The sequence below is a fragment of the Lactuca virosa genome, chromosome 5 (genome assembly GCF_052849685.1).
Source record: "Lactuca virosa cultivar CGN04683 chromosome 5, Lactuca_virosa_CGN04683_v6, whole genome shotgun sequence".
Lineage (NCBI taxonomy): Eukaryota > Viridiplantae > Streptophyta > Magnoliopsida > Asterales > Asteraceae > Lactuca > Lactuca virosa.
Window position 1 is genome coordinate 11,117,594 of NC_136430.1, and position 13,527 is coordinate 11,131,120.

Below are 13,527 nucleotides of genomic sequence, written 5' to 3' on the forward strand. Positions count from 1 at the left end.
ATCCGCTGCCTGATCTGCTGAATCTTCTCGGTAGTCTGCACGACTACCTCCGTCCGTCCCATCACCCTGTGTCCGACCTCACCCCAACAAACCGGGGTGCAACATCTCCGCCCATATAAGAGCTCGAAAGGCGGGGCGCCAATGCTGGAATGATAGTTGTTGTTGTAGGTGAACTATGCAAGGGGTAGGAGGGAGTCCCAGCTCCCACCAAATTCATTCACATATGCCCTCAACATATACTCGAGGGTCTGGATGGTCCGCTCACTCTGACCGTCGGTCTGCGGATGAAATGTTGTACTAAAATGCAGTCGCGTGCCTACTTCCTCGTGGAACTTCTGCCAGATACGGGAGGTAAATCTAACATCTCGATCGGAGACAATGGAGACTGGAACTCTGTGGCGAGCAATAATCTCGCGGACATACATGTCGGCCGACGAACTCTCCTGTATGGCCAAGAAATGGGCACTCTTGGTCAATAGATCCACGATGACCCATATAGCATCAAACCCCTACACCGTCCTCGGCAGCTTGGTAATGAAGTCCATCATGATTTGTTCCCATTTCCACATGGGAATCTCCAGGGGCTGCAGCTTGCCATGCGGCCTCTAATGCTCGGCCTTGACCATCCTACAGGTCAAGCACCTCTCGACGTACCATGCAATCTCTCGCTTCATACATGGCCACCAATAACTCAAACTCAGGTCTCTGTACATCTTGGTGGCCCCTGGGTCAACAGAGAAGTGAGACTTATGAGCCTCCTCCATGACTGTCTGTCTGACCCCACCAAACATCAGAACTCATACCCGACCGCATTGGGTCAATAATCCCCGGCTATCCAACACAAACCGGGTGTTCTCACCCTTGATCCTCTCCAGCTTCCAGTTCTCTGGTCGCATGCCCTCAACCTGAGCATCTCTGATCAAACTCACAAGCGGAGAATCCACCGCTATCCTCATACATATCGCTGGGGTGGAAGACCCCGTTGACTTGCGGCTCAATGCGTCCGCCACCACATTTGCTTTACCGGGGTGGTAAAGAATCTTGCAATCGTAGTCCTTGACTACATCCAGCCACCTGTGTTGCCTCATGTTCAGGTTTGGCTGATCCATGATATGTATTAAGCTCTTGTGATCCGTGTATATGGTACAACGGACCCCATATAGGTAATGTCTCCATATCTTGAGAGCGAACACCACCGCTCCTAGCTCTAAATCATGTGTAGAGTATCTCGTCTCATGCGGCTTCAGCTGCCGCGATGTGTAGGCTATCACTCGTCCTCTCTGCATGAGGACCGCCCCAAGCCTGTGATGGATGCATCACAGAACACCACAAAATCCTCAACTCCCTCCGGGAGAATCAAAACTGGAGCCTCGCACAAACGCTAACGGAGAGTCTCAAACGCCCTCTGCTGCTCAGGGCCCCACCAGAAATCCACCCCTTCCTCGTCAGATGAGTGAGGGGTACTGCAATCTTGGAGAAATCCCGAATAAATCTCTGGTAGTACCCTGCTAATCCCAGAAAACTCCTGATATCTGAGGGAGATCTCGGAACCTCCCACTGCATGACTGCCTCAATTTTGGCCGGGTTGACCAAAATCCCATCCTGGTTAACGAGGTGCCCGAGAAACTGGACCTCTCGTAACCAAAACTCACACTTCGAGAACTTAGCATATAGTCGTTCTCGTCTCATAACTCCCAGTAACTCCCTGAGGTGCTCCTCGTGTTGCTCCCGAGTCTTGGAATATACCAAGATATCATCAATAAACACTATGACCGAGCGATCAAGCATCGTTCTGCAGACACGATTCATCAGGTCCATGAATATTGTTGGCGTGTTGGTGAGCCCAAACAGCATCACCACGAACTCGTAATGACCATAACGAGTACGAAACACGGTCTTCTCCACATCCTCCTCTCTGACCCGGACCTGATGATACCCCGACCTCAAATCTATCTTGGAGAACCAAGATGCACCCTGCAACTGATCAAAGAGATCATCTATCCTTGGGGTTAGATAATGGTTCTTCACCGTCAACTTGTTCAACTCTCTATAATCAATGCACAACCGGTGCAAACTGTGCTTCTTCCTGACGAAGAGGATCGGTGCCCGCCATGGAGAACTGCTAGGTCGAATGAACTGCTTGCCCAGCAGTTCCTGCAGCTGTGATGACAGCTCCTCCATCTCGGGTAACACCAATCGGTACGGCACCTTGGCGATAGGAGCCGCACCCGGCACCAGGTCGATTTGAAACTCGACCTGCCTCTCCGGAGGTATCCCTGGTAACTCCTCCGGAAATACATCAGCAAACTCCCTGGCTACTGGAACCTCTGAAACTGAAATCTGATCCCTGGCTCGCGTATCCACCATATACGCCAGATAACCCGCACACCCGTGCTGAATATACTGCCGAGCCCTGGCAGCTGAACAGAACCCTGATACCACTCTGGTGCCCTCACAATATACAATCAGTTCTCCCCCACTTGGGGTTCGAACAACCATCCACTGGCCCTCACAATCTATCATAGCACCAAATCGACTAAGCCAGTTCATCCCTGTCACACCCCGAAACCTTGATGGCGGAATCGTTTCGGGGTGGAGGACATCATGCGTAGTATCACAACAATTGTATCATACCAAGCATAGTAAACACAACCAGACATTTAATACATATATGAAAGAGGTTTACATTGTTTTTAATACATGGTTTTGTTCATATCAAAAGTAAAATAGAAAGACGCGACTCTAACACTTCGACTTCTCCGAGCTCCTAGAAGTACCTGTTTACTAATTCCCTGAGAATACAAGCAGTTTTGAAAGAGTATCAGCATAAAGCTGGTGAGTTCATAAGCATTTTAGTTTTGGTGGAAAATGTTCTTTGTATCCTTTTGAAAAGTGTTCCTCAAGAAAATCCTATATTTTCTTATGAAAAGCAGTTTTGAAAGAGTGTCCATTAGTAGGAAATAAACCATCAGTTTTAGAAATGCCGGTGTTATCTTGGGAAAATCCTATATTTTCCCTAAACCAGGTTATCCGTACTAGAGGTAGAGATATAAGTTTTGAAAACCCATGATACTATCGGTATATACATGAAAGTAGTTTTATTAATCAAAATAAAACAAGTGAAGAGTAGAGTCCGTAAACAAAGTTAGTTTATACTTATTTGCGAGTCGTATAACCATACTTGATATGACCTAGAGACCTTTATAACGTTCTTCAGGCGTTAAGCTAAATGACATTTGTTCACCACAGGCGTGCCCGCCTAACTGTAGCTAGCAGTTCTGGTGTGGGATTGTCAGTCCCGAATAGATCTATTCACAAATCTCACGCTCTCCCTCCAGGAGACTCTGGTTATACTGAAAGGATTTATCACTATACACCTAAGGGTACAGTATTGAAGTAGCGCCTCACAATTTTGTATAATCTAGTTTACTAGCGAGAAATCAGTATAAAACAGTAAGTATCCTTGAACAAATTTACTTTATACTCCCGAGAAAACATATAACATAAACTAAATCTGCCATAGTTTATATATATTCATTTATGAAATCTGATTAAGTAGAGACTGCCTAGAGGGTTATCCCAAGCTATACCCATTATAGTTTATTAGAGTTGATATGGAAAATGCTTTGTAAAAACCTTTCTGAAGACTATGAATTTGGATTTCCAAAATAGAAGTTTTCCCTTATGCTCAACATATTACAAAAAGAGATAAAATATCCGAATATGTTATTAAACGTGGAAATCGTTGGACTGCATTAATAAGTTTATAACTTAACAAAATACTTTGAGTTTGGCTTGTATTCCCCCCCCCCCCCTGAAAACTTTAAAAACACGGAAAATGTAGGGGTATGAACTCACCGTTTGACGTAGGATCTAGGTGTATGATCGGTTACGAATGCTGAGTGTCAACCGATGTTTCGTACGCAAGTGGATCCTATTAACATGTGATAACACATATCTGTGTTAGAATTAGGGTGTTTCATGGCTAAACATGACGGGAAACTACCCTAAAGACTTGGAAATCTTGTTGGGACCCTATATGATCAAACAAGTGAGGTGTACGACCAAAAGGGTGTGTGTGCGGCCAGGGTGTGCGGTCAGCATGTGTGTGCGGTTGCACACAGGAGTGTGCGGCCGTACAAAGGGTGTGTGCGGCCGTACACAGGAGTGTGCGGCCGTACACTCCTCATTTGTGTCCGAAATGTCGATTTTGAGGTGTTCTTGTGCTAATACCAAGTCCTACTAGTGAATGAAGGCCAAACTCTTTACTTTGGAAAGCTTTAAGGTGTGTACGGCCACCTTATGAAGGTGTGCGGCCGTACACCTTCATGTGATGAAGAACATGATGAACTTTGTGATGGGTTTTCAGCATTCTAACACTCCTATGGTGTACATGCAACCCTAGAAACCTTGGATCTATGTTTGACTAAGATACATGCAAATAATTATTCTTCCAAGGTTCTTATCCTAACTAGCATGGCATGGGGTACTTGAATCAAATAAAACTAGTAGAATTACTTACCTTGTAGTAGTAGTTGATTGCTTGGAGTTTGAGAGCCTAGCACCAATAATGTGGATGCCTCAAATGGAAGTCACAAATCACCACAAACTTGGAAACTTGAGAGAATAGTCACAAACTTCTTGAAATCGGCCCTCTTAGTTTTCACACATCAACTAGTGCAATTTCAAGAACCAAAGCCTCCTTTATATAATGTGGTGGATTAGGGTTACATCCATGTAAACCCGAATACCCATGTCTTTTCATTTCCATGAGATCCATGGGTTAAAGCTCCATGGAGTATCCATGGACTTTCCATGCAAGCCTAGCCCATTCCAAATAAGCATTAGCCCACACTATATAAATACAAGAGCCCATATTTAATTAGTCATACTTTTGATCTCTAAATTAATTCTAAATTAATTATAGATCAACACTAATTAAATAATATGATTTTATATTAATATATTAGAACTTATAATATATTAATAAATCATAACTTATACTATTCTCAAAAGATTATCCGTAAATTGTTCGGGTGAAGTGCAACCCAAATGGACCATGTCGGGTCGGGTCAAGTACATACCAAATATAGTTATGGACTTAGACACTATCTCCAACAGTCTCCCACTTGGATAAGTCTAATAACTATAGTTGCAAGTATGACTTCAGGAACCGATCAGCAATCGTAGCTCTTAAAACTCTATTGAACTATGAAGCGCCATTTTAGATAAGTGATCATATAATCCTCTGTTCTAGATTTCCGATTTCCGATTTGTTTCCCGATTTTCGATTTGTTTGACATAGAACTTAACTGAATACATCAATTTAGTTCTGACCGGGCCCGGTACATAGGTCAAAACAAAATCATCGAGGGGCCCAGATATCGCTTCTAATCCTAGAAGGAACAGATAAACTTCGAATCATATGTTTGCTCTACTACTTGTTGAATTGCACACAAAAGCACGGTTTATAACATCGAGTTACCAATGCGTTTTCGTGCAATCAATGCATAACCAACTCATAGGCAACAAATCATATCTCTAGGTTTGAAGACTTATATGATATTACCGTCTCACGATCACTCGAGATAAATTCCATGAAGTGATACAAGTGAGCGTGGGTTGAATCCAATACTCAGAACTTATGAGCACTCATGAGTGTTGTAGCCCCGCTTTGTCTAACATCTTAGACCTCTACAAGCCAACCCATGACAGTCTTGATTCATATCTACTTCCAACATATGACCGACTGTGGAGAGTTTGAATAATATGATATAAACCATAACATAATTATTCTGGAAGTCAAAACATGCAAAAAGAAATAATAGTAAACGATTGACAAGAGATAGCAACACTTTACTCATAAATAACAGCTTTTATTTATCATCAAATGTCAATTACATTTTACAAATTTCAAGATTATCTAACTACTAAAACTAATATCATCCTTCAGCCCTATGCTCCGAGCATGCTGGAGATGCTTAGCTTGAGTCAGTCCCTTCGTGAGGGGATCTGTTGGGTTCTCATCCGATGATACCCTCTTTGCCACGAGGATTCCTTCTTTTATTCGATGTCTGATGAAGTGATATTTTCTGTCAATGTATCTGGATCTCCCATGATCTCTTGGTTCCTTGACTAAGGCAACCGCACTATTGCTGTCACAGAAAATCTCTATTGGCTCCTTTATAGCTGGTACAACTCCAAGGTCTCCGATGAAGTTCTTTAGCCATATAGCCTCCTTTGCTGCCTCGCTTTCTGCTATATACTCTGATTCACAAGTGGAATCAGCCACTGTCTCCTGCTTGGAACTTTTCCAAGTAATTGCCCCTCCGTTTAGAGTAAAGACCCAGCCCGACTGAGAGCGGAAATTATCCCTGTCAGTCTGAAAGCTAGCATCACTGTACCCTACAACTCTCAAGTCCTCACTGCCACCGAGGGTAAGGACCCAGTCATTAGTCCTCCGTAGGTACTTGAGGATATTCTTTACCGCAGTCCAGTGTGCCTTGCCAGGGTTCCCCTGATACCTGCTAACCATGCTCAAAGCAAAGGCTACATCAGGTCGAGTACACGTCATAGCATACATGATCGATCCTACAGCTGAAGCATAAGGTATTCAACTCATTTCTGCTATCTCAGCCTCAGTACTAGGGCTTTCTGTCTTACTCAATCTGGCGTTACTCTGGATGGGTAACTCTCCTTTCTTGGAGTTATGCATGTTGAACCTTTTCAACACTTTGTCCACATAGGTGCTTTGACTAAGTCCAATTAGTCTTTTACTCCTGTTTCTCAAAATCCTTATCCCTAGGATATAGGCAGCTTCTCCAAGGTCCTTCATAGCGAAACACTTCCTAAGCCAGGACTTTACTTCCTGCAGGGTTGGGATGTCATTTCCTATGAGTAGTATGTCATCCACATACAGTACCAAAAAGCTGACTATACTCCCACTAGCCTTGATATAGACACAAGATTCATCTTCACTCCTTGAAAAGCCAAATTCTTTGACTTTCTCATCAAAGCAAAGATTCCATCTGCGAGGTGCCTGTTTTAATCTATAAATGGATTTCTCGAGCTTACACACTCTACTGGGGTACTCTGTACTGACAAAACCCTCTGGCTGAACCATGTAAACATCTTCAGCCAACTTTCCATTAAGGAAAGCGGTTTTGACATCCATTTGCCATATTTCATAATCATGAAATGCAGCAATGGCTAACAGAACCCTAATAGACTTAATCTTGGCCACTGGTGAAAAGGTCTCATCATAATCAACTCCCGGAGTTTGAGAATAACCCTTTGCAACCAGTCGTGCCTTATAAGTGTGTACATTACCATCCATGTCGGTCTTCTTCTTGAAGATCCATTTGCACCCAACTATCTTACGATCAGGTACATTGTCAACCAAGTTCCAAACTTGATTGTCATACATGGACTGTATCTCGCTATCCATAGCCTCTTTCCATTTAGCAGCCTCAGGGCCTTCCATGGCTTCTGTGTAGTTGTTAGGCTCATCCAGATTTACCAGTGTGTTATCACTGATAAGTGTCTCACCTTCTGCAGTAATATGAAAACCATAATAATGCTCAGGTGCATTCCTAACTCTGGTGGAACGCCTCAGAGGTATAGATTCTTCAGTCGGCTCAACAGGAGTTTCCTCCTCAGGTTGAGGGCTAGGGTTTGAGGTTCCTTCACCACTTGACTCTTGAATTTCCTCAAGGTCAATTTGCCTCCCACTGTCTCCTTGGCTCATGAATTCTCTCTCTTGAAAGAATCCTCTTCTTGCTACAAAGACCACATTATCACTGGGTCTGTAGAAGATGTAACCAAAGGATTTCTGTGGGTAGCCGATGAAAATACACCTTTCGCTTCGGGGTTCGAGCTTATTGTGAGTCTCGCGTCTCACGAAAGCCTCGCAACCCTAAATCTTGATGTGGTCTAGATTGGAACTTTTCCAGTCCACACCTCGTGAGGTGTTTTGGCAACCTTCTTTGTAGGGACTAGATTAAGGATATGGGCGGCAGTCTCTAAGGCATACACCCAAAATGAGATTGGTAGCGAAGCTCGACTCATCATGGAACGAACCATGTCCAACAAGGTCCGATTGCGCCTCTCAGCTACACCATTCAACTGTGGTGTCCTAGGAGGTGTCAATTGTGAGACAATCCCACATTCCTTAAGATAGTCAAGGAACTCAGTACTAAGATACTCACCACCACGATCGGATCGAAGCATCTTAATGTTCCTGCCCAACTGATTCTCCACTTCTTGCTTAAACTCTTTGAATTTCTCAAAGGTTTCTGACTTATGCTTGATTAGGTAGACATATCCATATCTACTAAAATCATCAGTAAAAGTCACATAGAACCGATTAGCATCTCTTGTGGCGGTTCTGAAGGGTCCACACACATCCGTGTGTATGAGGTCCAACAAACCTTCACCCCTAGCACAAGTGCCAGTAAAAGGTGACTTTGTCATTTTACCAAGCAAACAAGATTCACAACTATCATCTGACTTTAGGTCAAATGACTCCAAGACTCCATCCTTTTGGAGTTGGCCTATGTGTTTCTTGCTTACATGTCCAAGACGACAATGCCATAAGGATGCTTTATCTAAGCTAGTGGAAGAGTTAATACACAATACATTATTTCCTAGATTATCTATAACAGATACAGTTTCATACACGCCATCACAAGGTAATGCTTTAAAATAAAGAACATTATTAAAGAAAGCATCAATACTACCATTATTATTATCAAAATAAAAGGTAAAACGTTGTTTATACAATGCATGAAAGGAAATAACATTTCTTGCCATTTCTGGCGAATAACAACATTTATTCAAATCTAATGTAAACCCACTATTTAGCACTAAGGAATAAACTCCTATCTTGGTGACAGGTGAAGCTTTCCTGTTTCCCATGATCAAGTTTATCTTTCCCTGCTCCACATTCTTACTTCTTTTTAGTCCCTGCAAATATAGTGTATACCACAACCTGTATCAAGGACCCAAGACTTAGAATGAGGTGAGTTATTAGACAATATAGTGAATACCAAAACATGTATCAAGGACCCAAGACTTAGAATGAGGTGAGTTATTAGACAATATAGTGTATATACCTGCATGGTTGGGTTTTACTTTCCCATCCTTCAAATCTTGCTGGTACTTTGGGCAGTTTCGCTTCCAGTGCGACTTTTCATGGCAATAGAAGCATTCAGCCTCATTAGGGTTAGCAGAAGGAGTGACAAAACCTTTCTTGGTTTTGCTTAAAGAGGAGCCTTCAAGGGTCTTACCCTTGGTACCCTTAGAAGGGTTCTTTCTCTTCTTCCCTTTTCCATGCCCGATTGCCAAGACATTGGCCGCAGTTGGAGTAGTAGTAGGAGTAGTAACAACCGACTTACCCTTTAGACCACTTTCGGCGGTCTTCAAGAGTCCTTGAAGTTTGCTGAGGGTGACTTCTTCCTTGTTCATGTGATATGTCATGCGGAATTGATCATAACACGATGGCAAGGAGTGCAAAATGATGTCTATTGCTAACTCCTCAGGGAAGTTCACATTCAGCTTCAGTAAACGGTCCACATACCATTGCATTTTCTGCATGTGGCCCGTGATGGGTTCACCATCCTTCATTCGGGTTGTTATCATGGAGGAGATTATTTCATATCGCTCTTGACGAGCACTTTGATGGTAGCGGTCCATCAAGTCCTGGTGCATCTCAAAAGGATAATAGTCCTCATAGGACTTTTGGAGCTCGGCTGATGGTGGCCATCATGATGCATGCCACTTTTGTAGCGTCTCTTTCATATACCCCATATTCAGCAAGCTCTTCAGGAGTAGCAGTTGGCTTGGGTACCTTTAGCTCCTTGTCGAGAACATATTCTTTGTTCTCATACCGAGTGACCATCCTGATGTTTCTGATCCAATCTGTAAAGTTTGACCCATCAAAGATGACTCTCCCACAAAGATTCATGAGAGAGAAGGAGCTAGTAGGGTTTGAGCCAGAAGCATTGTTATTGGAAGACATCTAAAAAGAAGAGGGAATAGATTAGATTAGATATAGACATAGTCCTTAACAAAACACCCAAATGTAATATTAAGGCTAGGACCCAACACAATATTTTATAACTTAGAAGAGGAATGCCGTAATCTAAGCTATAAGATATTTGAAGGTAGGTGAATAACGATTCACCAATTTCCAGCATGAAAAACGAAATATTTAATTAGGTTTTAATTGGTTTAGAAACTCCTAGATTCTTTGAGATTCATTGAACTTTCTTCAATGGCATGTTTCAATCTCGAGTGTGCCCTTCAAGTTTTGTGACTGGGATGCCGAGGATCACAAAACAAGGTGTGAAGTAACCATGCAAATTACTTGGTACCCTTAATGTATTACTCCTCAATCGATGTGCCGGTTAACCACACACGCTCCATCGATACTATGATAAACATTAAGTCACCCTTTACCTACCTTGTTAAGTTCAAGTTAGTGTGCCGGTTAACCACACACGCTCCACTAACGACTTAAACAAAGTGTAAAGTGTAATTTCATGGATTAGCACCTTATTCACATTTTCCTAAAATAACTAAGATTGGGAATTCAATAAAGTTTAGTTACTTTAGTATTATCATTATACTTTTAATGAGAATTTATAAGTCCTTGTCCTACCCGTTCGGCTAACGACCCTCCACCGATCAAGGAAGCGGTGGGTGAGAGTGGACACCCATTAAGTTGCCATTTTATAGGCAACAACCTTATACCCCCCTTATAGACCTGCTTCGTGAATGAGGCGTACTAGTGGTAAGACGACTTGATCTTATACATATATAAATATTATTAAACTTATAATATTATAAAGTATAAGGGTTGAATTTTAACTTTTAAAATTCTAGGGGTTGGAACTAAAGTTTGTAATATGACTTTACATGTTCCAAAACTTGAGGGCAAGTTTTGTAAACTTTCAAAACTTTTCATTTCTCATAACTTATGAGTTAATGGTTATTAAAAATAAAGACTCTTCATTTTTTGTAACCTATGTGTTCTTTTAATGGTTATTTATAAATGTGACTTTTGGTTATCTATAACTTAAGAACTAGTTATGGACTCCATTAACACACATAAAGATCAAGAATTAATCTAATCAGTTATTAGCACATAATTTCTATGATCTACTAAACTCATATGTTTATGAATGTTCATATCAAAAATTTCAAGAATCGTAAGTACATATAAAAAAAACTTGAAATTTTGATACGAGCTTTTGAACAAAACTTCGATTTTCAAGTTTTATTTTATTATTTTTTTTTTTTGCATCAAGTATCAAATAAACAAACATGGCTCTGATACCACTGATGGGTTTTCAGCATTCTAACACTCCTATGGTGTACATGCAACCCTAGAAACCTTGGATCTATGTTTGACTAAGATACATGCAAATAATTATTTTTCCAAGGTTCTTATCCTAACTAGCATGGCATGGGGTACTTGAATCAAATAAAACTAGTAGAATTACTTACCTTGTAGTAGTAGTTGATTGCTTGGGGTTTGAGAGCCTAGCACCAATAATGTGGATGCCTCAAATGGAAGTCACAAATCACCACAAACTTGGAAACTTTAGAGAATAGCCACAAACTTCTTGAAATCGGCCCTCTTAGTTTTCACACATCAACTAGTGCAATTTCAAGAACCAAAGCCTCCTTTATATAGTGTGGTGGATTAGGGTTACATCCATGTAAACCCTAATACCCATGTCTTTTCATTTCCATGAGATCCATGGGTTAAAGCTCCATGGAGTATCCATGGACTTTCCATGCAAGCCTAGCCCATTCCAAATAAGCATTAGCCCACACTATATAAATACAAGAGCCCATATTTAATTAGTCGTACTTTTGATCTCTAAATTAATTCTAAATTAATTATAGATCAACACTAATTAAATAATATGATTTTATATTAATATATTAGAACTTATAATATATTAATAAATCATAACTTATACTATTCTCAAAAGATTATCCATAAATTGTTCGGGTGAAGTGCAACCCAAATGGACCATGCCGTGTCGGGTCAAGTACATACCAAATATAGTTATGGACTTAGAAACTATCTCCAACACTTTGATGGTTAAGGGCTTAGATCAATGGGTCCTTCATGTATGATAAGCTAGGTGATGGAAAACTCACGTTTTTGAGGCCTTGAGAGCGTTCTTGGATGAAGTTCTTAGAGAGAGAAAGTAGAGAGAGAAAGTGGAGTATAGCCAAATGAAAGGAATGAGTGAAGGGGTCACCCTATATAAATACGGATGAGTGTGCGGCTGGAGGATGGGTGTGCGGCCACATACTCGTGTGTGCGGCCATACACTCGGGTGTGCGGCCCCACACTCATGTGTGCGGCCATACACTCGGTTGTGCGGCCACACACTCATGTGTGCGGCCATACACTCGGGTGTGCGGCCACACACTCATGTGTCCGGCCATACACTCGGGTGTGCGGCCACACACTCATGTGTGTGGCCACACACTCCTTTTGATGGAGTGTTTGGCCTATTTGCAACCCTAAATCTTAAACCAACCCATCCCTAATTTAAACTTTGGTTGAACAAGGCTTTAGATCATCCAAACAGGCTCAAAACAATGCTAAAAGATAGCTGAACGAGTTTAGCATTGATAGAATTGGCTAAGTGTACAAGATAAAAGTTTCGGGTTGTCACATCATCCCCCCGTTAGAGGGAATTTCGTCCCGAAATTCAAGAATAAGAATATAATTTATGGTCTTGGAATTGATGGAGGTACTTAGGGTTCATGGGGCTCTCGTGCTCCCAAGTGAACCCAAGTTCATGTTTGACATTCCAGTGGACCTCCGTTATCGGGATGTGACGTTATTTCGTTCGCTTGACTTCTCGATCTGTGAGCTCAGTGGACTCTCGTCTAACTCAAGGTTGTCGAGGGGAATTTGTAGGTGTCTCATCGGATGGACACTTATTTGGTTCGACACAAGAAAGACGGGATGGACGCTGCTAAGCGCTCGAGGTAACAGGACTTATTTGATTTTAGCTTTCACGCCTTCCGAAGCATATCAAGCCTTTTCCGAGGCGAGACCTGCAAAAGACACATCCACCAATCTGGAACTCCAATGGTTTTTATCTCTCATCGGCGTAGCCTTTTCGTACTATCTTTTCAGTCGTCCTACGGATGGTTTTAGGACTCGTGCGAGTGCTGTCGGGGACTTGACTCTTGACTATTTGCGTGTCGCCCACCTCAGCCCAGCACAGATAGGGTCTGTACTTATGGCTGTAGAAGGCTTCGAACAGCGCAGCCTTGCTATTGGAAAGGTCGCCGTTGTTACAAGAAAGTTCATTTAAGAGTAGATGTGTGTCCCACGACGCATCTTCAATGGTCCGGATGGTTCCCTTACTTTGTCCTTCTCTTTGTGGATGATACTCTTCGTATGAATACTTTCGGGTTTCGAAGATACATGAATTTTTCGAAGTTCGCATCTAGTTTGTCATCACGAGCGACGGGAGTTTCGCGATTCGA